The following is a 24,810-nucleotide window of genomic DNA, read 5'->3' as shown; positions in this document are numbered from 1 at the left end:
ACTCTTTGTTTTCCCTGTCTGGGAGATCTGTGTTAGCAGAGCTAAGAACCATATCATTAAAATACTGCGTATACACCCCAGTATCAATCAGTTGGAACCACTTCCTGCTATAGGTCCAGCCCTGATTGGGCATCTCTGTTCAGGCAGAGAGTACCTCATGGCAGATGGCAGAGAGCAGAGAGTATCCCTGTCTTCCTCCCTCCCTCACTGGTCCCCTACTGCAGATAAGATCATGTTGATGTGTCTGTGGGACCCAACCACAACAAAACCCCTTTAGCAGGCCGTTATCGCTGATCCACCAATCAGTGTTTGGTTTGGGTTCAACCCAGCACCACACTGGATACTGGACAGCGACCGAGTATAGAAACGTTGCCCTATCAGGGTTGAAAACGGACCCCAGTAAACAATTCCTGGGTGCGGGTCTGCGATCGGCTCAGAGGTGCCCTTCTCTTTGTGTGCGGAAAGCTAATTAAAGACCCGAGAGACGTTAACAGGTGAAGAATGGGGACGACATCGGGCTGATTTCACACCAGGCACTCGAACGGTGAGCTAGGAGCCGGGGCTCTGCCTTGCACCGCAGATCAAAGCCAGCCGCTCGCACCCTGCGCAGGAAGAGCAGCGGCGTAGAGGGCACCTCACTATGCTAATCCCTAGGACGAATATATTTTAATCTTGTTAGAATACAAGTTAATGCTCAACTGTTGGCCAAGAGGAAGAGGTGCCATGACCCTGTGTTTACTCCCACACCAACCCCCCCCCCCCCCCCCCCCCCCCCCCCTCTCCCTACCCCACCCAACCTCCAGGGCCGGCCAATAAAACGCCATCGGACAAAACTTGTTGATTTGGTGTGGCCAATCGGCACACAGGAATCAACAACACACAACACAAAGTCCACGGCGGATTTAGCAGAGAGGCAACAGTTTTCATTAGCGACGCGGAAGTGGACAAACATGATGTGTGGTGTCAATGACCCTGGGTCAATCCCTAGCAGGACACCCAGCTCAGGAGGAAATTAGTGTTTGGTCTCCCAGCCGAGCCCTCTGCTCAGAGCACCTTGGCAACCCTTGATCTGTCATGGACGGAGCTTCCTCAGTTCACAAAAGACAAATAGAAGAGGGTTTCTAGAGTCACACCCAGGCTTCACTCACTGCCCCCCCCTGCCCCCCCTCCCTCCCCTGCCATCCCACTGCTGTCAACACGCTTTGGTTCACCCCTAGGAACCTCAGAACAAAGATTTAACACTTTTATGTCCCCTGGTTGTACCCTGCAGCCTGGTATTAAGTGTAACCTGTATCCCGGTACGACCCCTTTATTTCTCACACTACCCGAGTATTTAGGGTACGCATTATCCTAGCATATCAAATTATTGTTTACCTCATGCCCGATTATTTAGATAACCCGAGTGGACTTAGTATTTAGTGTACCCTGTGCCCCAGTCTTTAGTTTAGCCGGCATGCCAGTTAATCCTATTAGTATGTAGTGTACCAAATACCCTAAAGCAGCACATACTAGGGTATACCCTATGTTTTACTTTACCATGTGGTCACTTGTTTCGGAGACATTAGATAAGGTGTCACAGCAGAAAGTACTGGATAGCAGTAGAATCGAAAGAGATGAAAATGAAATCAAGAATTAAACAAGAAAAATAAAAGAAACAGAAAATATATCTCTAAAGACGAAGTTGACCAAGTATTGCAGTGTTGTTCAACATGTACCGCAGTGTTTAGTTTTACCGTTTACTAGAGTTTCTAGCACGCAATCATTTACTTCTTTACATGGTATTTGCTGTTTAGTTTTTCTGGCGTTATCGTCAAGTTTTATTTATTAGTTATATCTAAAGACAACAGAGGGACATTTAAATTCACCAGATGGTCACAAACGTTTAGTTTCACGCCTTAACGTTTGGCCTGTTCTGGCAAGAATATATAAAACCACTCTCACTTGCAATGTTGCTCAACAGTTATTTATTGTGTTGGAAAAAATTAACAATCACAAACAAATAAGCAAAGGAGCTGGAGACAATAGATACCTTGAGGAAAACAAGAACAATAAACCACAGCATTAATGTTTAATCATGTATAACAATGTGTAATGTTTAAGGGTGGAGACTAGCACCATTTACTCACTCAAGTTGATCAAATTATAACAAATATAAGGTTCTCGATCATATTAGGGGCTGTGCTGTATCACGTTTTAGTACATATTTCGTACAGGTTATATCATGTGGACTGCAGCAATACATTGAGAGTGATTGCAGTGATTAAATATTTTATCAGTATTTATTTGTGTGTGTTGCGTGTACCCGCCTCTCCATAGCACCCAGCACCCTAAGGCTCAACATTCAGAACCACAGACATGGATCTGAGGTAAAAACCACTGCGGCACAGTGTTTCTAAACTCTGCTAGGCATAACAACGCCACAGTCTGTTGGTTCAGTACTGTTCAACTGTTTCCAGTCATACGCAAGTTTCTCTTCCAACACAGAGAGGAGGACTAGGGCCTGGTGTGGTCGGATGCATCAGAGAAACCACTACCCGCTTCATGGAGACCTTATCAGTGGCTAAATACCATAGGGTTTCAATAGTTGCGATTGAATAGTAATCGTGCACACTTTCAGCTTTTGGGACAAAAATACATACATAGCCGTAAGATGAAACGTGTAGTATAATAGTAGTACAATTATTTAAGCACCTTTCACTGTGGGTCGAATCTCAGCACTGATTTATGGTAACACAATTTAGTCATAATATACACAAGATAAGACCTAGTAAGTTTCCACTGGCGATAATAAAATGGCAGGCTGCTTTAAATTGAGTTGTCGACGGTACAGTGATGACAAACCTGGCCTTCTCTGCTTCTGTTGCCAGGCAACAGGAAGCCAGACAGGGTCAAGGGCAGATCCTACTCACCTCAGTCTCCTCCTGTCTCCTGGGACCTCCCTGTCACTCACAATGGTTCCCCATCATCTAGCTCCATGCTGACATCTTCCTCATCCTCCTACTCATCCTCCTCTTCCTCCTTCTCTATCTCAACGCTAACATCTTCCTTATCATCCAGCTTCAAGGTGACATCTTCCTCCTCTTCTAGTTTCACGCTGACATCTTCCTCCTCTTCCTCTTCGTGGCGCTCCATGTTACATCAGTCCTAGCAACAACACCTCCTCTTCCTCCTCGTGGACCACCACACCTAGCAGGACATCTTCTTCCTCCTCTTCCTCAACCACCACCAGCTCCCTACAGAGACGAGGACAAGTGGAAGGTAGAAAAGCAGTGTGACAATGGATTCATCTTGAAGGAGTGTTCCTCTGCAAACACTGAGCTTGTTTAGTCATTCAGAACCACGCCGCACAATTAGCACTAGTCCCACCACAGCCCCAGTGCAATCAAGACCTGTAACAGCTTTCCAAAGATCACCTCTATGCCTGAATGACACCACGACAACAACACAACGCTATGGTAGGGATTTTTCTGAATAGGGACACGCAGGGAGAAGTCATCTCTATAGTATTTATTTAGAAGTGCAATTGTTTAGGAGTATGTGAATAAACATGTGAGTAATTTGATTTGAAGTGGGTGCATGCGCACACACACACAAGCACACACCCCAATAAACACATAATATTTTGAAAAACGTTATCATTCTTTGATTATCGTTTTAACCTGTTCGACAGAAGATGTATTGAGTAAACGAATAATCGATTTATAACATTTACCAACAGGAGACGGCAGCCTAAATGCGTGGGTGTATCTAGCGAAGATAGTCCTACCTGGTGTTAATAGCATGGATTGGAATCTGGTTTTCTTTGTTGTAATTACAAATGGATCCATATAGTTGAGTGTAACATAAGACCATGTAAAGAGCTGGAGTGTATTCAGTTACCTCTCTGTATAATTATTCAGTAGTGTATTTACTGCATTGTGTCTATCGAAGACATTCCGGGCTGGGTATGTTAAGAGATAAAAGGGTAAAGAGAAAATACACAATACTTCCATAAATATAAGAAAATACAGCACAATACAATACAGTACATACTACAAAACCCTAGTGCGAAACATATTAGAAAACAATGCAACAATACAAAATATTATGCTGCAGTCCGTAAAATGAAATAGTACCACAAATACTTCCATTCCATTTTAGATATTGGGGACAATTTATTCACTGATTATGTGGAGATCTTTGGGACAAATGAGTTCAAAACAAATCCTGTTGTTTCGACAGTGCGACACATGTTGGACCATCGCGCGACTTATTCTACACCAAAATGAAGAATAATGTAGAATGAAAATAATAAAGATACCAAAGGTCACTTTAATAGGAGGTTAAAGAGAGTTTCCCATGTAGCGCTACCTCAAATACCCCCCAGAAAAGCCCATGCATTTTCCTGTTCCCAAAAGCTTTACCATTCTGTCAGAAATCTACAAACTCAGGCATTGACAATGTCATACAGTGCTGCAGCGCACGTGCTCCTAACATAATGCAGACGGAGCCATGGACTACGTCCTACTAGTACTGCTGGAGACACTTAGAGATGTTTAGGGAGTTCAGGACTCTGACGCAGATGGGCTTGGATTGGCGTTGAGGTGCTTGCTGACTTCAAGCGCCTGCGCCCACCGCTGGCTGCCATTTTGACTGTTTTCGGGTACCCAGAGAGAGAGAGAGAGAGAGAGAGAGAGAGAGAGAGAGAGAGAGAGAGAGAGAGAGAGGGGTGGGGCTGAGCGGTGGCGGCCATGATGGTTAGATCATGCCAACCGTAGCTGTAGCAACCTGAGCATCCTCCTTCGCCTCCTTTACCACCATCTTACCATCCAGGCTGAACCGTGTTCACCGTACTGGGCCACGCCGTCTCACCAGAATAACCAGAATAACCACCACACAGCAGCGTTATGCTCAGCACGGGAAAATACCCCGGCCGCTATAACGACCGTGAGGTATCAGACACTTTAGAACAATAAAACCAACACGTTTCCAGCTTGGATAAATTAAAGCTATGTATAAGAACATGCTAACAAAATACTTATTACTCTATCCAGTAGACTTTTATATCGCACTCCAAATTTTCAATTTTTTTGGAAAACCGCAGTTTCGGTCAAGTAGCCTACATGGGAAATTATTTTTTGTAATATTTTCTTTTAAATATAACTATATATTTTTATAAGATATAACACTATATCCCAATAAAGTATTTATTTGCGGAACCAGTTGTACTGTTCTTTAAAGCTTCAATTATTATAAAAATACGGAGGATTATTTAGGTCCAGTGAGGTTTAAATTACAAATGGCCGTATATCAAGATGGCTTATCAAAGTTAAGTAAATATTCTTAAAGTAACATACAGTACAGTAGCAAACATTAATACATTCATTGTAAATATATTGGGAATTATTGCATGATTATTGTGGACTTTTTACATTTTCTAAAATACATAGTATAAATATTTTTTATAATATGTATCATATTTTACATTTAAAAAATTCTTTAAATGTAGACGTATCTATATTCAAGTACTTACAGAGAGCGGCATCCCAAAGCATCAAATAAAATAAACCAAATTCAATAATTTGAGAGAGAAAAAATCCTCTCCCTCAAAAAGCCCCCTTGTTAAAAACCCTATTACGACTATAAACCAAGAAAAACAATGGAAAAAAACATTAATGTTTGTCCTTTTAACTAATGTCAAGCAGCATATATCGATTTTGCAAGTGTCCACTGGCTATAAAACAAAAGAGGCAGCTAACACAGTAATGATCTGTTTATTCAGACGGAGGCTTCTGAACCTCCATACTCTCTAGTCCCCAGCCCTGCCAAAAGACAGGAAGGCAAATCGTGCTCTTTTTTCTACGACTAAAGTGACTTTTAACCAACTACAGTTAATGTCAAAGTTCACCAGGTCCCCTTGGCAACAGCGGGGCAACGGGCAACAGTGTCTAGACAGGTCACGGTAACCCCCGCCACCCCTCATCCTAACCCGTCCCTCCGCCCCCTCGGCTCCTTCCGGAAGGGGCATTGGACCCGGCCAAGGCCAGGGTAAACAGGAGAGGGGGGGGGGGGGGGGCTGGCCTTTGGCCCCAGAGGTCGGATCACCACCTCCACCCTCCAGTGATCAAAGCCGGGGCTCCTCCGCGTCAGGCGTCCGCTTGCAGGGGGCGGGGGAGGAGATGAACTCTGTGTTCTGTAATCTGGACGGACCCCGGCCCGATTGTCTCCTTTCACGGGCCCTTCCGGTGGTGGGGAGCCCACTGGGGAGGACAGGCTCTTTCACAGGGGGCTCCGGGGACAATAGGGGCTCTTCCGTCGCGCTCCGCCATCTGGGCCCCAACAAGAGAATGGCTCCCAGGAGGAGAATGGGCGCACGGCTTCACAGCCTGAATGGAAGCCACGCTGCTGGGGGAGACGGCACCAAACATACAGTAATGCCTCACAGTTACACACACACTGCAAGGCAATCTGCATGCACAAATAGAGCCGTGTACATGGGCTCTGACATACACGGCTGCACAACACGCAGGGCTTTAGCATGACATACTCACAGCAGAAGCAGAGGAACACGCACAAACAATGTTCAGCCGACCACGCCCCTGACAACATCCCTAAACATCCCGTCGTGACACAGCCAAGGCCATCCAAGACCCCGATGTAATCTCAGTTACCAGGACTCTCTACCTGCACAGGTGAAGGCAGGGCAGGTCTTCACCTGCTCAGACTAAACTATAACAGTCCAGAAAAAACGAATCTAGAACCACATAGATTAACCTAGACTCATTGAATCAACCTGGACTAACCTAAACCAGACTAATCTGGATCATCCTAGACTACCCCCAAATTTTGCCCAACCTAGAGTAAACGTACTCCACCCTTGACTTATTAAGATAAAACACGATCCTAAACTAACCTAGACTCATCTAGTTCAACCTAGGTCACCATAGACTATCCTAGACTAACCCTTAAACTAGACTCTAGGTTTCTAGTTAGTAGTAAGTGTCAGATACCAGTCAGAAGATATAAAAAAAGATGAAGACAAGACAGAATTCGCACAATTTAAGGATTTATGAAACGTTTTAAATGAATAAATTCAAAAATCCATTAATACGATAATGTACTTTACACCGAAGGTCTTTGTGAGACTGTATGTTTAGATGCTAAAAAAGTAACAAGGAAATACATATTTTTAGGATTAAACACCATCTTTGGTCTTAACTATGCCACACATCCCATAATACAAGATAATAAACAGAACAGAACACAGCCATTATTATTTGTATTTGAAATTCCATTCAGCTTCATTTCAATGAGTACAGAAGTTGTAATCAAAGATAAGCAAATTCTGTTCCAGGCATCAGGACGACTAACAGGGATTAGTTTTAATCTGGATTAATAATCCCACGCCTTCGTGACTGTACGTACGCTACAACCATCAACGCTCATTCACGTGCTGACACCTGTGAGTGCCTCTTTACAACCCTTTCCAATCCTCTTTTCTGTCTTTTGTCTCTTATCTTCTCTTCCTCTCTCGTCCTTTCTCTCTCTCGTCCTCTCCCTCATCCTCTCTCACTTCAGAGTAAACTGCATCATTCTAAACCTTTATTTAAATAAATTCTGAATTATATTTTTCCATTAGGACCTTCATTTGTGTAAGAGTTTTTGCATTCAGACAATAGGCAAATACACACAACAGGACACGATATAAACAAACATAAGTAACACACAACCGGACAGAATTACTATTATGTATTTCCATTACATGGTTTTGTTGAATACTCGATTCTGATTGGTGAGCTACGGTATTCAGAGGTCTGTTATTGATGTGTAGCAGACCACTTCTATGAAGAACAGACTGTTGCTATGGACACACTCCTCTGACTGTAGAATATTACACTTTTTTAAGCATTAAAAACAATTTTTTTAAATCAATTCAATCTGGAAAAGCGAGAATTTACATAGAGCCTGACATTCTAGTTAAATAAACCCGTTTTGCGTGTAATGTTATCGGGAGATATTTTGCGATACATTGCGATACAGTTTTTCCATTATCCCTTACATATTACATTTTTTCCGTTACATTTTCTAAACAGTTTTTTTATCCACACGTTTTCAGAACTATCAACGTCCACACGAAACATAAAGATGAGTGAAAATGGTATAGTAAGTATGCGAAGCCAATGGGCGGTGGAATACCTTTTCTGCGCAAATATGCAAAAAAACAAAGAAGAAATCCACGAGCCACAACAACGGCTTTGTACGTACAACGGCTTTGTACCCTAGTGTATAGTCGTAGTTTTCAAAAAGGTAAAGCTACGGCTTCGACTGTACACACAGCGCAGACAGGGCTGCGTTTTTATAAACTCCACTCTGGAAGACGTTTGTAAAACTCTGTTGTCATGTGGACCGAAGGCAAAAACGCAACAAAACCTCTTTGTTGGGTGTCACCCAGTCTTGTGACTTAGGACCCTTCAACACGATGCCTTTACCGTCACCAGGTGTATTCTTTACCAAATCACCTGGACAGGTGAGACCTCGTTAAGACTGTTAAAACAGTTAAAACCGTTAGGGTTGTATAAAAGGCTGGGAAAGGATTTCATAAAACCAGTGTATTGCTGTCAATGTCCCATTTATCCAGAGTTTATGTCAAATCTGGACTCTTGGCAATATGGTGAAAAGTAAGTACAAGCAATTAAAAAGTTCCTCTAATTCCATGCTCTAGAAGTCGTTTTGAAACTGGTCTGTTTAGACCAGAGATCGAATCGGGATTGAATCCTGATTGAAAACTGTTCCCAAAGTGACACAGGGCCTGAGTTTGGACTTCAGGCTGCTAGGTCACCATAATATATAGTCTTCATTTCTCATTCTACAATGTCAGTTAGAACACTGGGTGACACCAGCTTTCTGTGTCTTCTGTGTATTCTTATCATCGGATGTCATCCTAGTTTGGATTCTTATTTGTACATTTTGATTAGATGCAAACACAAAGAAGAGAGTGGTATATTTAGAGAGGGAATATGTCCCTGAGGCAGTTCGTCATCTTAAACATTCTCTCATGTCTTTGAAAGACGGATATCTTGCTTTGAAGATGTTGCACATTCATGGTTTAGCTGTCAACTGTCATTAAAATACATAAGAACAGACAGACAGATGTATGTGTGTGTGTGGGTGCCTCTATGTTTGTGTGTGTGTGTTTGTGTGTTTGTGTGTTAGTGTGCGCGTGTTGTCTCCAGTCAGGTGTGTAGCATAGCAGCCAGGACCCTCTGTGCCATCTTCTAGCTGAATAATTAGCCTTAGCAAGGCTACGCTACACTCATTACTGCTAACAACAACAGACTGGAAATAGCATCCAATCCTATAGAGACAGGGAACAACGCTCCACTGAGCTCGTCGCCAGTCGGCGTGTGAAACCAACAGGAAACAACAAGACAGGAAACAACCAGACACCTGCTATTTCCCTGCTAACCCAGGCTCCAACCCAGCACACGGCTGCCCACAATGCTAACACATTCACTAGGGCGCTACACCAACACACCCGGGAACCACTCGTTCACACTCACTTACTGCATTCCACTTTCACTTTCTGCTGCAGCTATTTACTCTATTAAAGAATATCTGAACCAAAACGTTCATCAATAATATCACAATTGGTTACCTGGATAAATTTATCCAGGGAATTTTAAGGAATTTGAGTAAGTGAGAGCGCCACCAAGTCAACAAATCCTGGGGAGAACCCGACTCTGTAGAAGTACTAAATATTATGGTAACTAAAGGTAACTATCATCTACAGCCCACTCAGGTTAGTTGTTAAAGCATGGAAGCAAGTCGATTCTACACACTGTGGCACATTTTCATGGTTAACTCAGGATTTGGTTATTTGCATACTAAGATATAATTTGGCTACCAACAGGGACAGCCCAGCATTTCTGATGACCTTGTGGTTGTCAAGAGGAGAGAGACAGAGAAGAGGAGAACATGATATTGTGAGAGAAGTGCAGTCTGAGAAGCTAATCCTCTAGAACAATGTCTTGTATTAAACCCTTCCGCTATGAGTCGTAATATAATACATGTGTAGAGCAGTACAATACTGTCTTTGTAGGTTAGTAATATACCGCCTGTGTAGAGTAGTAGCTATATACTGCCTGTGTAATATACAGCCTGTGTAGAGTTAGAGTAGCAGTAATATACTGCCTTTGTATAGTAGTAATATCCTGCCTGTGTAGAGTAGTTATATACTGCTTTTGTAAAGTAGTAATTTACTGCCTGTGTGTAGACTAGCAGTAATATACTGCCTGTGTAGAGTAGTAATATACTGCCTGTGTATAGTAGTAGTAATATGTTGCCTGTGTAGGGTAGTAGTTACACTGTATACAGTATAACTACTACCCCACACAGACACTGTATTACTTTAACTACTAGCCTACACAGGCAGTATATTACTACTACACTAGGTAGTCTATTACTCCTCTACACAGGCAGTAAATTACTACTCTACACAGGCACATTACTACTACTTTACATAGGCAATAAAATATATATATTGCCTGTGTAGAGAAGTATTAATATACTGCCTGTGTACAGTTCTGTTCTGGTATATAGACAAGGTAGAACCATGGCCATTGACTGGTAAGTCATACTATCAAATGAATTAATTCTTCAACTAAACATGCAAAAATGTGGTTACATTAAAGTCAAATCTTTTTCTTCTATTGCCAATTATCAAACCAACATCCTCCTTAAAACCCAGTCTGTTTGACCAATCAGAACTCAATATGGTCGATCAAATCCAGAATGAACCAATCACATTGCTTCACCAGACAAATATGTTGCTTCCCTTGGTAATATGAAATACGTCTCTAACAGAATGCTTTAAACTGTCTTTAGAGTGTCACATCAAACTGTGCACCCTGGGAAGTGTAAGACACTTTGGATAAAAGCGTCCATCAAAAGGTTGTTATATTTAGATTGCTGTGCCTCTGTACATGCAAGGGTTATCGCACATTTTTTAACTATATTATGTGTCATAATATAAGTAGTTTAGTGAGTACAGTAAGTTCAATATTTTGACAAATTTAAGGAAATAATCTAATATTATATTATAATACGGCAAGGATCATCTGTGTAGAAAAAAACAACAACATAGTAGTGATGCATAAAGAAGCAAATTAGTAAAGGTCTTTAGCACCCTTCAAACACAGGATCATTACATTACACAGTGATTACCAAGGCAGGAATTACATCTAGAATAAATGAGCAATCCTTAAAAGTGCAATTCTTAAAAGAAAATACAAGACAAAGAAGAAGGGATCACGTAGATTAGCATAACAATCTAGCAGTTTCAGTAAGAGTATTAGAAGTAGTAGTACTTCAAGCAGTAGTGGAAGCAATCCTGGTACTAGTATCACAATGAGTTGGATTGGGAGTGGTAGCAATAGTATAAGTAGTATTACTAGTGGTGGTAGTGTGAGTTATAGTAGTATAAGTAGTGGGAAATGAGTAGCATCCAGGCAGCTGTATCAGCACCTGTTCTTTGATATGTAGACAAGGTGGGGAGGCATTAAGTAGCAGGCTGTAGAGACTCTTATTAGTGGGCAGTTTAGTGATTAAGAGGAGCTGAAGATAAACAGCGGGCTGGGCTGGTATCAGTCAACGCACAGTGGGATAGGAGAGGTCAGAAGTTAAGCTTCCTAAAGAGCCCCCCCAGCACCCCAGCCCCTCGCTCCCTCTCTCCACTACACTGCCTGGCTCTCAACACCCAGAACCCAGCTCCCTCGCTCCAAAACACTGGCTCTGAACACCCAGGACCCGGCTCTGAACACTCAGAACCCGGTTCCTCTGTCCCCAACACTGGCTCTGAACACCCAGAACCCGGCTCTGAGCACCCAGAACCCGGCTCTGAACACCCAGAACCCGGCTCTGAACACCCAGAACCCGGCTCTGAACACTCAGAACCCGGCTCTGAACACCCAGAACCCGGCTCTGAACACTCAGAACCCGGCTCTGAACACTCAGAACCCGGCTCCCTCTCTCCACAACACTGCCTCTGAACACTCAAACCCAGCTCCCTCTGTCCCCAACACTGGCTCTGAACACCCAGAACCTGGCTCTGAACACTAAAAGCCCGGTACCTCTGTCCCCAACACTGGCTCTGAACACCCAGAACCTGGCTCTGGACCCTCAGAACCCTGCTCCCTCTGTCCACAACACTGGCTCTGGACCCTCAGAACCCTGCTCCCTCTCTCCACAACACTGGCTCTGGACCCTCAGAACCCTGCTCCCTCTGTCCACAACACTGGCTCTGGACCCTCAGAACCCTGCTCCCTCTCTCCACAACACTGGCTCTGGACCCTCAGAACCCTGCTCCCTCTGTCCCCAACACTGGCTCTGAACACCCAGAACCTGGCTCTGGACCCTCAGAACCCTGCTCCCTCTGTCCACAACACTGGCTCTGGACCCTCAGAACCCTGCTCCCTCTGTCCACAACACTGGCTCTGGACCCTCAGAACCCTGCTCCCTCTCTCCACAACACTGGCTCTGGACCCTCAGAACCCTGCTCCCTCTCTCCACAACACTGGCTCTGGACCCTCAGAACCCTGCTCCCTCTCTCCACAACACTGGCTCTGGACCCTCAGAACCCTGCTCCCTCTCTCCACAACACTGGCTCTGGACCCTCAGAACCCTGCTCCCTCTGTCCACAACACTGGCTCTGGACCCTCAGAACCCTGCTCCCTCTCTCCACAACACTGGCTGGCTCTCTGAACACACAAACATGAAAAATATCAATTTCACATTTGGTTTAACGCTTTCACACTTTGTGTCACTGACACCCAGAGAGGCGAGCAGGAGGGGGGGGCGAGGGGCAACTCCTGGATCAGGGTCGCCTTAATGCCTATCAATTAGGATCAAAAGGGGATTATGGGCTGGGGGGGGCGGCGGGGGAAGGAGAGCCATGCAAAGTGAGTGAATGCTGGGGGTCACAGGCCCAACTTCATTAGACCTGACCTTTCCACACCACGGTGTGACAGCACAGAGAGCCAGCAGCCTTGGGCTCTCGCTGCCCAGTATTAAATGTCTGGCCGAGTGTCAAGTATGTAACTCAGACACGCAGTGGGGCTGGTGAAAATCTGTGCCGTATGAAATATTCACTTTCAAAGTCCTGCGAGACTTATTAGGTTACCACTATTTGGTGCTGCAGATATTTGCTCATCAAGCCACCAGAAACCATTCCTTTCACCTGCCAGAGCGGCAGAGGAAGTCTAATTAGTGGTGGCGGCGGCGTTTCTCCGAGCGATGGAGACCCGGAGGCGCCGGTGCTCGTCTTAATCCACTAAAGGTCACACCGTGGAATCGTTTAACGCGTCCCAACACACCTGCGAGCCTCAAATGCCACCCAAACAAGAGCACATTTCAATATAAAGTGTTCTTTGGAAAGATGTGTGTGCACTAGAAAGTGTTGTGTAAGTCGTGAGGGTATATTTCGCCAAAATCCGTCATGTTCCGACTCCAACCAATCTCTTTTCCATTTAGGAGGAGGCTGAGTTGATGGACTAGAACTGTGTTTCCTGAAAAACCCTACTGATGGTGTCGTAGTGGGAGTGGAATATAAAAGGTCACAACGATTTGCCACTTTTCAATCATATAATGACAGAAAAGGGTGAATCCGCTTATGACACAGCCATGCCCAATTATCGATGGATATTACAGATTGAAATTAGGAGTTTTTCCAAAATTAAGTGAAGGAACTTAAGGTTAACAAATATACATTTAAAAACGTACTCGGCGATTGTGTTGATGTGTGCTAATTGCGATTAACACGTATTTTTGTTGAAAATATCTGATTGATAATAAAGACGCACGATAATAAGGATTCCTGGGAACACTGAGAAGCAGGCCGGCTGCAGAATTGAAACACACTTTCGGTGCTAAATGAGAAAGTTGCAAGTTCAGTTCTCCGAGTGACGCTGGAGTTCTCCAGTTCCTCTCCTCTGGAGGAAATTCAACTGCCCTTCCACAATTTCTCTCTCCTCTCCTTTTTTTAAAAAAAAGGGATTAATACTGTGAAGCATATGGGAGAATGTGGAAGCCAAAGAAAGTTTGGAGCTATCTCTAAAGAGCTGAAGTTGAATTTGGGCTGAAGTTTCTTCTGCTTCCCTCGAAGTTTGTGTTCCATTGAAGCGGGCGTGCAGCTCTGCAGTACAATCAAACTGTGGTCAGCCATGTCCCGCCACCCCCCCGTACCTTTCATGATGCTTCTATGGACCAGCACCGTCCCATTTAAGGAGCAGGCGGCTGGAGGATTTGCAGTCAAATGAAAGCAGGAAGGATTGTTGGAGCTGTCAGTGTAACGCAGCAAACTGGGAGAGGACATGCAACGTGTGCACATCATGAGACGAAACAGCCAAACATGCTGCATTCATCTTCTATACTACTCTACACTACAAAATGCATTCTCTGGTCTTTCAAACAATCATTCTCTACACTAGACTACAACATGAGTCCTCTCGCCTTTCAAACAGTCATTCTCTGCACTACACTACACTACAACATGCGTTTTCCCCTCTTTCAAACCACACACAAATAAGGATGTTCGCTACGAGGTGCTTTGTTTTGATTCGCTGGGCAGGGGGGGTTTGGTGATTCATTCACATGCTGCAGAGTCATGCTATGTGACTGATGGCAAAATACAGAGAGCTTATGGGCTAGCAAGACATTGTCTTTAGAGTCAAAACAATTACTGCTCTGCTGGAGTTCAACAATACGCACAACAGGAACATTCAACCACTCAGTTTATGTAACTTCAGTATGGATGGTAAAATACTGCTGCTACTACTGATACAATACACTGATACAACTCATATTAAGTGCTAGGTTAAAGTCCTGTAAAGTAACATGTGTAGCAGCATCATGCTAACTGATTTAAGGACTGACAGCCCAATTTCTTATATCAATATAGCTGTGATGACATATTTTTAATGCTAGCTAAAACCAATTGCAATAGCATGACTCGGGAAACCCAAGCACCCACACACCAAAACCATTCAGCACACATTGACTTGATTATAGAATCAGAGACCACAGTTAGTATAACAGATATAACCTAACCCCAACCTCATCTAACCTTGTACGTAAAGCTAACTTAGTGGTGGAAAAAGGTCCAGAGTCAACTTGTAGTGGTGGGGACAGGAAGGTTAGGTGTTTTGTACAAGATGAGTTAACATGGGGACAGGGAAGTTAGGTGTAGTGTACTTTATCAGTTTTCATGGTAACAGGGAGCGTAGATGTAGGGGACGAGATGAGCTTTCATGGGGACAGGGAGCTTAGGTGTAGTGTACTTTATGAGTTTGCATTGGGACATGGAGGGTAGGAGTAGTGTACAAGATGAGTTTTCATGGCAGGGCACAGCCCAGCTTAATACGTTCCTCACTGGCTGTTGTGTCGTCTGGCGTAGGAACACAGGCTGCCTTTCAAAGCGGATCACCACTTTAGAGGGCTAACCTCCACTTATAGACACACTTAGAGACAGCAGGTACAGTACTTTAACCAATCTACTTTCACTCACAAACAAAGACAGGAGTACAGTACTTTTTACCAAGCCCTTTTCAGTACTTGATAAAGACAGCAGGTACAGTATATTCCACTAAACTTTTCAGATTCCCAACTATGTCCATGCAACTATGAGGAGTTTGAAAAGGCTAGAACTCAAACTAAACAAAATAAAAAGTACATATTCTAAGTGTATTACAAATGGTCCCGATTAACATTTTCAAGAATACAATGCTAATGTTAGAAAGTGAATAATATATTATTTTACAGCACTGGCATGTTATAGATATTATCCACAAAATATGAGGTAGAATTTGCTTGCGAAAACATATAGATTCAACTAATAGTAACCACGACAAAAATTGTCTGCGTATACATTTTTAACGATATTAGATATCATAGATATTATAATATTTGCTTTTATTTACTCAACATGTGTGCATAGATAGACCAAAGCTCAAAAATATCAAAAAGGAATTTTTCAAAACACATTTTTGACATGAACGGCAGGACGGTCCTGATTTACATAAACACATTGTACGCAATTTATGATATAATATAGGAAAAGTGTTGGTAAAATAATGGTAAAATAATGACTGCAGCGATTAACCAATTGAATACAAATGATATCAATGCTGCTAGGTATTAGGACATCGAGGCCTGTTTATTTGCGATTCAATTATTATACACATTATGTTATTACAAATGTCAATAATGTCAACAAATTACTGTTACTTTATCCGTTTGCGCATTCGTTGATTCAAATGTTTTAATTTAGACCGTTATTACTCACCTCTTCTGAGAAAAATAATTTAGATAGTCTTTTTAACTGAATATTTTTGTATAAAGAGAAATATAAAAGAAAAATCTTACACTAACACTAATCAAGATATACATTATGAAAAATATATCAAACACACATAATATTTAGCGACGTTAATATTTAATACTATATGTTGGATTTGGAAGGGCCAAAATGTAATAACTGTTTTCTAAATGTATGAATATAGTTAATTGATTTATACACGTTCTGTTTTGTCGTTCATAACTGCTATCCTCCCAAGCATTCAAAACATTTCGTAAAAACAAATGCAACGAGAAATATATTTCCTAAAAACAATAGAACGGCAAATATTTCACAACCCACGACCAATTTTGAAAACACATAAATTCAGCACAATCAAAAATATTTTTACGCGCCATCGAGCATTTTTCTCACTTTAATGCATCCATTTTTGCTATCGCGGTGTACAGCAAACTGAAAGCCGCCGTAAGTGGGTCTGCGGTTCTGAAACCTAAAATGGAGGCGGTTGGCCTTGAGATGGATGGCTGGGTCTGGCTAGCAGTCCTCCCAGCTGTGCAGATGGGCTTTGCGCTAGCATGAGGGAATGGAGCTAATGGATCAGGCTCGTGGCACTGAGCCAGCAGAGCCCTTAAAACACACTGTTGGTTTCATACACGCCACACCACTGTCAGAGACAACACCCTTCTGCCTGGCAACACTCCACCACCACCACTATCACTGCACCACCACCACTATCACTGCACCACCACCACTATCACTGCACCACCACCACTATCACTGCACCACCACCACTATCACTGCACCACCACTATCACTGCACCACCACCACCATCACTGCACCATCACCACTATCACTGCACCACCACCACTATCACTGCACCAACACCACTATCACTGCACCACCACCACTATCACTGCACCACCACTATCACTGCACCACCATCACTATCACTGCACCACCACCACTATCACTGCACCACCACCACTATCACTGCACCACCATCACTATCACTGCACCACCACCACCACTATCACTGCACCACCACCACTATCACTGCACCACCATCACTATCACTGCACCACCTTACCAATAACACTATCACCACCACCACAGCACCACCACCATCGTCAACACCAAACCACCAAGCATAGCTCACAATAGACAATGGCATAATGAAGGTCTGAATCATGCCCATCTCTAATGCTATACGACCACAAGCTACACGATATGAAGTAGGGTGTTTGATCGCCATGGCAGCGTTGGAGCCAAGATGGGAGCTTCTTACGAGCAGTCATCCCTGTGATTCTGTAGCCAGGCTGCATGGGGGACCGTCCACCAATAGGAACGCAGCATGGAGATTCAGACGCCCTCCTTGCATCAGCACATTTTGGCTAATCTTCCAGTGAGCGCTGGGGCACCCACAACCCACATGTCTATGCTATGAAGAGATCATAACTCAATGTTACTTAGAATGAATGGCAGAAATCAGTGTGATGGGTGCCATCATTTCAATTAAACGCGGAGGTTCGTAAATACACACTCATCCTTCCCTAAGGCGCTAGGAAGCGCTCACTGCTTCACCTTAATGCATTCCTAGCATTACACAAAGCCTTCCTCCTCTCCACTATAGACATACACAGGAGATTAGGGAGCAGGTCAACACTGGTCTTACCATGGGCCAAGGCCTGGGTCAGGTCCTGGGCCAAGTCCTGGGCTAGGCAGGACCAGATCTTCGGCTAGGTTTCGGTGCTCTTTGACTCGGATAAGGAAGACTCCAGCTGCAGAGAAAGAGAAAGATGTAAACCTTTTAAACATGGATGATCATGTTATAAACTACTGCTATAAAATATGGAATATTTACAAATAGAAATCGGATTATTTATATAAATTATCATGATATATATAAATGTGAATGTGTAATAAAATTATATAATCTACTGATAAACAAATGTCGATATAGTTATCTGATAGCGTCTATCGATATAAAATCTATTTCTATCAAATAATTAGGGCAACGTTGCTCGATGAGGAAACACTCTGCAGAATACTAACACAGATTACATGATTTTGTGATGTATATGGAACATCTTGTAAACATGGATACTCATGTTATATAATACTCTGCTGTAAAATATGGAATATTTATAAATCAAATTATGATTATTTATTTAAAAGGTCTTGATACATATAAATATTAATATGTGAGATACCGATATAAACTACTGATAAAATCGAGTTATAAGAAATGTCTTTGATGGAATCTATCGCTATAAAATCTATTTACATAAAATAATTAGGGCAGCGATTCTCGATTCAAAACAATTCCCAATACAAAATGCACATTTTCAGATCTACCCCAGTCCGCTGTGCTCCAAGAGAGGCAAAGTAGAAGATTAGGCATGAGAGCAGAGTAAAATGTGTAGAAGTTGATGTCGCTTTTTATATTTCAAAAAGTTGTTTAAACTGGTAAACACACAAAGACAAACAACTGATCGAAGTCATAACACTGCCTCTTATTTGAATCGATTTTTTTTCCCCCATACCTAAAAAGAATCAAATGTACTGATCGGAAATAATAGATTCCTGTGCGATAATATATGTATATATAGATATAATGTACAGCGGGTTACAATCCAACCAATGACTAAAGTTAAAGTTTCAGACATTTTGTCGCTGAGGAACTGAGGTGTGGGACACATCTGAATTTCATTGTATGACTGAGAACATGTTTCTTATTGTGCATAATGACAATAAAACACTTTGAATCTGAAAGGATAAGAACAGGTTGTTTGTATTCTTCAGTAAATGTCCGTCCAGGTCTCCTTCGATGTTAAGGCAGGGTTTCAAACGTGTTGGTTGAGCTCACTTGGGGATGATATGTAGATGAGGTTGTGGGAGATGTAAGCTATAGATATTTTATGAACCATTTTTTATGTATTTTTTTTAATGTACAGGTTGGAAAGATAACGCTTACTAACCCAAACATTTTAAGGATAAGGCCTCCAGTAGGACTACTACCACTCCAGTAGGACTAGTAAGATCAACACCCAAAGGATCGTGACTCAACTGGAACAACTACCACCCGAGTAGGAATCTTACCCTAACACCTTAAAGATGCTGATAGTGGCATTTGTGTGACCCAGATTCAACGAGTCCTCATTTTGCATCCAGAAAAGGGAGTATGCTGGGATAGACTTTGTCAGCAGCACTACTAAAACTAAGACGTTGAGGACTATAACTCCAGTAGGACCAGCCAGTAAACAACAATGACTCCAGTGGGTCTATGAGGTTAAGGACTATGACTCTAATAAGACATGTTAAGGACTATGACTCCAGTAGGTCTAACAGGTTAAGGACTATGACTCAAGTAAGACACGTTAACGACTATGACTCCTGTGGGTCGAACAGGTTAACAACAATGACTCCAGTAGTTCTAACAGGTTAAGGACTATGACTCCAGTAAGACACGTTAAGGACTATAGCTCCTGTGGGTCTAACAGGTAAAGTACTATGACTCCTTTAGGTCTAACAGGTTAAGGACTATGACTCCTGTTAGTCTATCTCGTTAACGACTATGACTCCTGCTGGTATAACAGGTTAAGGACTATGATTCCTGTAGGTCTAACAGGTTAAGGACTATGACTCCTGAAGGTCTAACAGGTTAAGGACTATGACTCCTGAAGGTCTAACAGGTTAAGGACTATGACTCCTGTAGGTCTAACAGGTTAAGGACTATGACTCCTGCAGCTATAACAGGTTAAGGACTATGACTCCGGTAAGACACGTGAACGACATTGACTGCTGTAGGTCTATAGTTTACCGTCTATGCCTCTTGTAGGTGTAACAGGTTAAGGACTTCGACTCGAGTACTCACACGTTGGGACTATGACTCCAGTACTACTACTAACCCGTTAAAGAACATTTACAATAGGGCTAACGCTCCAGTATGCTTACACATGCTGAAAACTATGGCTGCAGTTGGAATCCTAACATTACTTTGACTTTAGTCCAACATGTTAAGGATGTATAAATGCTACAGTTAAATATAGGATCTGGATATAATTAAGTGTCTTGGCTGGTCATCCATGATTATTACCAACCCAAATCAATCGAAAACACACACACACACACACACACACACACACACACACACACACACACACACACACACACACACACACACACACACACACACACACACACACACACACACACACACACACACACACACACACACAAAGCACCCCAAAATGGTGGGCTGTGAAAAAAGTTTCAGTAGTTTTCTGTATATCGCTTTTGAGTATCGCTGGGCCTGGTGTGAACTGGGTGTAACCATGGCTAACCGTGTGTATGGAGACGCTGATCAAACAGAGTATGTGTTAATACTATCCCAGCCATTATGAGCCCTCCGCTGGTCATTCCACAGCCCTGGTCACTTCCACTATACACTTTAACACTCCTTAGCCTAATACTAAGCACTGTAATACTGCTATCATCTGACTGGTACGAACATATGTGTGCGGCAAGCTTGTTATATCCAATATCTTTTTTTACACAATTGAGTTAGAATAATCGCATTACAGCGACCAAATGACCTGTCTATAAACTGTGTTAACGAAAAATAACAGTTTATAGACACAACAGTAATAATCACAATACTGAAATCAACTTTTGATTACAGAAAACATGCAGATTCCTTTGGAACCGCCATCTTATAAAGAGGAGAATATTATTTTGAAGATGCGTTAAAAACATGCATTAAATCTATTTCTATTTATATGCATGTATTTAATATGTATTCATAACAAAATGAATACGTATAATATATACAATATAATTTAATTTGTCTGAAACTATTTTTCGGCACAGAAAATAAGGCAAAGGAAAGTATTGCATAGACTAAGAAAACAGAGAAAAAACATGCTTTGCGATAGTATTAACATATTATTCACATAAAACCTTTGAAATAGTCATTAACAGCTAAATGATGTACAGAAGTTGTAGAACAATAGTTTATAAAATCATCAGTTGGTAAATTGGGTTTTCCTAGCTTATATTAATATTGGTAATGTATGTAATATGGTAATATTGGTAATGATCGGTAGTGTAGGTAATATAGAGTAGGTCATTTAGGTTATATTTGTAATATATGGGAATAAAAGTTACATTGGTAATCGATGTCCTATCGGTAATTATAGGTAGTATAGGTTATATACGTAATATACGTAATATATGGTAATAAACATAATATCATATAAGTAGCACAGGTAATATTGTAATTGTATGCATTAACATATATATCGAATAGAAATACACATAGAAAAAAACATAGGTAATGTTGGACATTATATTGGAAATATGGTTGCATAAAATATTGGTAAAATTGATTGGAAATTATATCTCTATATATATGGTAATATGTGTTAATGATTAAGGCTCTGATTACCCTGCATAACACCTCACAGGATACAACTACACAGTTTACTTCACCCCAGACCTAAGACACAAGACCCTGAAACCAGGAGAGACCAGGAGAGACCAGTAAAGGCCAGAAGAAACAAGTAGTGATCAGGAGAAACCAGTAGAGACTCAGAGACAGAGGGCTGGGGGCGGGTACTGAAATGTTGGAGGGGCCATATAGTCACATGACCAAACTGTCTGCAGAAGACTGCAGTGACATGATGGGGTTACAGTCTGTAGTAGAGGAGGTGAGACAGTCTGTAGTAGAGGGGGTGAGACAGTCTGTAGTAGAGGAGGTGAGACAGTCTGTAGTAGAGGAGGTGAGGCCGACTGTAGTAGAGGGGGTGAGACAGTCTGTAGTAGAGGAGGTGAGGCCGACTGTAGTAGAGGGGGTGAGACAGTCTGTAGTAGAGGAGGTGAGACAGTCTGTAGTAGAGGAGGTGAGACAGTCTGTAGTAGAGGGGGTGAGACAGTCTGTAGTAGAGGAGGTGAGACAGTCTGTAGTAGAGGAGGTGAGACAGTCTGTAGTAGAGGGGGTGAGACAGTCTGTAGTAGAGGGGGTGAGACAGTCTGTAGTAGAGGGGGTGAGACAGTCTGTAGTAGAGGAGGTGAGACAGTCTGTAGTAGATGAGGTGAGGCCGACTGTAGTAGAGGGGGTGAGACAGTCTGTAGTAGAGGAGGTGAGACAGTCTGTAGTAGAGGGGGTGAGACAGTCTGTAGTAGAGGGGGTGAGACAGTCTGTAGTAGAGGGGGTGAGACAGTCTGTAGTAGAGGAGGTGAGACAGTCTGTAGTAGAGGGGGTGAGACAGTCTGTAGTAGAGGAGGTGAGACAGTCTGTAGTAGAGGAGGTGAGACAGTCTGTAGTAGAGGGGGTGAGACAGTCTGTAGTAGAGGGGGTGAGACAGTCTGTAGTAGAGGGGGTGAGACAGTCTGTAGTAGAGGAGGTGAGACAGTCTGTAGTAGAGGAGGGCAGACAGTCTGTAGTAGAGGGGGTGAGACAGTCTGTAGTAGAGGAGGTGAGACAGTCTGTAGTAGAGGGGGTGAGACAGTCTGTAGTAGAGGGGGTGAGACAGTCTGTAGTAGAGGAGGTGAGACAGTCTGTAGTAGAGGGGGTGAGACAGTCTGTAATAGAGGAGGGCAGACAGTCTGTGGTAGAGGTGGGCAGACAGTCTGTAGTAGAGGAGGTGAGACAGTCTGTAGTAGAGGGGGTGAGACAGTCTGTAGTAGAGGAGGTGAGACAGTCTGTAGTAGAGGTGGGCAGACAGTCTGTAGTAGAGGAGGTGATAGACAGTAGTAGAGGGGGTGAGACAGTAGTAGAGGAGGTGATAGACAGTAGTAGAGGAGGTGATAGACAGTAGTAGAGGGGGTGAGACAGTAGTAGAGGAGGTGATAGACAGTAGTAGAGGAGGTGATAGACAGTAGTAGAGGAGGTGATAGACAGTAGTAGAGGAGGTGATAGACAGTAGTAGAGGAGGTGATAGACAGTAGTAGAGGAGGTGATAGACAGTAGTAGAGGAGGTGATAGACAGTAGAGGGGGTGAGACAGTAGTAGAGGAGGTGATAGACAGTAGTAGAGGAGGTGATAGACAGTAGTAGAGGAGGTTATAGTCAGCAGTAGAGGAGGTGATAGGCAGTAGGTGGAAGAGGTAATAGACAATAGTTTAGAAGGTGAGACAGTCAGTAGTAGAGGAGGTGATACAGTAGTAGAGGAGGAGATACAGTAGTAGAGGAGGTGATACCGTAGTAGAGGTGATAGTCAGTAGGATAGTTGATACAGTAGTAGAGGAGGAGATACAGTAGTAGAGGAGGTGATACCGTAGTAGAGGTGATAGTCAGTAGGATAGTTGATACAGTAGTAGAGGAGGAGATACAGTAGAGGAGGCGATACAGTAGTAGAGTAGGTCATACAGGAGATTCACCTCCTCTGTCTACCTCTCTTCTGTCTATCACCACTCTGCTATCCAGATTCATCAGAATCCTGCTGAATGTGGAAAAGCTGTGAATGCGAGCTCATCTTGGGGACGTTATCATTAACGCCTACACAGAATGACACTACACCTTCAAAAGTGTCATGCCTTTCAGTTTGGTGGGTCAGGCTTGTACATGGCTATATAGTCAGTAAACGAATAAATACGACGAGTCTTCTTGTATGTTCCTGTGTGTTTTATGATGCATAATTTGCTGACTACAAGGTATGCTCACGTGGGCTTATGTTTGGCGCGCACCGGTTAAAATGACGGCATTCACGTGAGCAAAGGTGCGTCACCTGCGCATACTCGCGGACCGGAGCGTGAAGCAGGTGAGCTCCAACATGGGCATTAAAACGGCTGCGCGGACACGGGACAGCAGCACGGGCCGCCTCCGGTTGACAACAAACCGTTTACACATTTTATACGTTATACAAATATATCACAGTACTATGGCAACTGAAAGCCTGCCCAAAAAGCACGGCTACCATTGGATATCAAACGCAGTCGTATCTTACCTGGTCATAAAGAACTGTCTGCTGACAATTGTAGACTGACAATAAACTTTCGTTTCGTCACTCTGGTTGACTGTAAAGCTAGGGTGATGGCGGCGCTTCCAGCGAGACGTAAAATCCATCCTTTCGTTGTATTTCTCTAATGGGGGGCGAATATAGAGGGAGTTAAAGTCCATGTTGTGTTTTATCAGTTTCAGACAGAGTCCAGACAGTCTCCTGGCGGGGACGTGCCTAGCTGAATTGCGTGTGCACGTTGAATGGCGCGGGAAGCCAAACGTTCCCGAGTGACATCCGCTTCGCCAATCACCTCGCGAGTAAGAATCAAACATCCAATGATCTGTGCCGTTTTGATAACTTCCCGCCCAGTTGCTGACGCAGATGCGACTAAAAAATAGTTGATACAGACAGTTGTGGGTCACCGGCTGGATCAAGGAGAAAATGAGGAGTCATTGCATTATTAACCCTAAACTATCGCTTAACCTTCAGTCGATGTGAATATTATTATTATAACTTTATTCAAGAAACAGGAAGGTCCACAAA

General features: G+C 42.9%; 1 long non-coding RNA gene across 1 annotated transcript; it reads right to left on the bottom strand.

Moving 5' to 3' along the window:
• Positions 1-1,947: 1,947 nt before the first annotated feature.
• Positions 1,948-24,540, bottom strand: LOC115537174 (uncharacterized). The gene is made up of 3 exons (XR_003974776.1): positions 24,274-24,540; positions 18,001-18,106; positions 1,948-3,233 (listed from the first exon to the last, which is right to left on the bottom strand). It is a non-coding gene; the product is annotated as an uncharacterized LOC115537174 (long non-coding RNA).
• Between the last annotated feature and the right edge of the window lie 270 nt (positions 24,541-24,810).

The sequence above is a fragment of the Gadus morhua genome, chromosome 23, assembly GCF_902167405.1.
Source record: "Gadus morhua chromosome 23, gadMor3.0, whole genome shotgun sequence".
Taxonomy (NCBI): Eukaryota; Metazoa; Chordata; class Actinopteri; order Gadiformes; family Gadidae; genus Gadus; species Gadus morhua.
Note: the sequence above shows the minus strand (reverse complement) of the source record. Positions and strands in the feature narration are given on the sequence as shown.